We start from the raw sequence: 2,176 nt of genomic DNA on the forward strand, positions 1-2,176 counted from the left end.
GTTCAACTCACTGACTCAATTATATAGTTGTACTGTAGTAATTAACAGTTCACTTTAAAGAAAGAATATCAGTGACAAATAACTAAATTGTCGATCTGTTCACACAAAGCAATCATATGTCTTCAGAAGACTCAAAATTTGGCGCATGAGTCAACTGGACTTCTTTTACGATACTTTCCTAGTACTTAAGTGTCTTTTCTGAATCTTGAAAGCTCCAGGCTGACCAGATCTCCAGACATTAGTACACTACTAGAATAATCTACAGTGTCCTACAGAACAACGAGTGCAGAACTATGAGGGTGAGTAAAAGTTGACAGAATTGTCATATTTGGGTGAACTCAGACTGAATCACTGGCCATAACACAACGACGTTCAAAATGAGGCTAGTGGATGATTGAGAGTCTGAAATAACAGAAATTCTTCCTGTTTTAGACTGAAATGAAAGCAAACAGCATCATGCTCCGAACATCTGCATCCCTGTTGATGATGGATAAGCAAAGAGTTGTCATGATCTCTCCGAGAACAAAACACAGGTGTGTGAATTAATTCCCAGGAACATTTCACCTCACAACCATCTTCATCCACCCTCTATCTGCTAATCAGATCAAACCGCAGAGAGACTCAAGAGCTGTCACCGGCCTCAGCTCTAACCGCTAATCCTGCGCTAACTTTGATCAGATCCAGACATCCATGCTACACAGCTGGGCCAATCTTGGCTGAGTGAGTCACTGACTTTAAGGCCACAACAGCAGTGAAGGACAAAAACTCTTCAGGCAGCTGTCCAAACAATGAGGGATCTAAGTCCTACCTGCTTTCCTCATACTTTCAGAATGGTAATTATTAGAGTATGCTTCTGTATACTTTTTCACCAACAGTCTGGCAGGGCTCAAATACATCTGGAGATATAGAAATGTCACTTTTATCTGAAGCTTGGAGAATCCTTGGGTTATGTTCCTAAGGGCGCAAAGGTGAAAGTTCATGAATCACCCCTCACAGGCTTTGAACCTACAACTTTCCAATGGTCAGTCCAGATCTAGGCCTACATAAAAAGTAGATGTGAAGCCAAAAAAGCAGTCAAAGAGATTTCGGAGCCTTTCCCTGTTAACTGAAGGAGGTATTAGGGCAACAATGGCAGCAGATCTTGCAGGCCTGTATTGATCTTTTAGGCTCACACTTGTCCGAGACTGTGTGCCGTCATTTGAATCCACAGGGGCTTAACGACAACTTACAGCATCAACAATAGCTCAAAGTGCGTCTGCGCTTTAGTGAAAACGTAGGAGATCAAAAAAAAAAAGTATGAATTTAAATCAGAGAGGGGAATCAAGACAAGAGCGTGAAAATTCCATTGGGGGTGAAGTTGCTAACATCACTAGGTTTAATACCGAATCCTAATTAAAGTAAATCGAAGAAGTATAAAATGGGAAATAGACCGCCTAAATGGGTCGTCCAATATCATTAAACAATAAACAGTGAATCCTATTTGATAGGCTTAATTCAAGATGCAATTTCCCATTTCAAATGTTTCTCAGTGTGGAATAAGTTCTCTTGATTGAGATATTTCTGATGCTGGATCATAATTTAGAGGGGTTAATTGCTTCTGCAGCAACAGGAAATGATTCTTGCATCAATATGTGGCTGTTGAATGCAGGCTTGACCTTTGTTAAAATCTCAAAGAAAGGTAACTCACTAAAAACAGCAAAACTGGACATATTCTGCATATTATCCATAAAATGAAGTGAAAATAAACATGGCTCTCAACTGGTTTTGCTTCAGCACCCAGACTTTACATTGGACACCATGTGGCAACACATTACCACAACTGTGTATCGTAAAAAAATAAATATATATATATATATTTATAAGTCAATAATTAACTAATTATGAATATGTATAAACAGTACCTTTTTTTTGGAAGAAAATTGATATTTATTTAAAAATTATTAGAAATCAAAAAATATTTATATTTCCAATACATTGTTATTGAAGCTATTTCAAAAATATTTCCATTTCCAATAAATTATTATTTAAACTTCTCGAGAAGCAAATCAACATATTTGAACAATTTCATGTGACACTGAAGACTTAAGTAATGATGCTGAAAATAAATAAGTTACATTTTAAAATATATTAACATAGAGAACAGTTATTTTAAAACGTAATAACAATAAGAATATAT

Source organism: Sinocyclocheilus grahami, unplaced genomic scaffold, assembly GCF_001515645.1.
Source record: "Sinocyclocheilus grahami isolate Dianchi unplaced genomic scaffold, SAMN03320097.WGS_v1.1 scaffold4823.1, whole genome shotgun sequence".
NCBI lineage: Eukaryota > Metazoa > Chordata > Actinopteri > Cypriniformes > Cyprinidae > Sinocyclocheilus > Sinocyclocheilus grahami.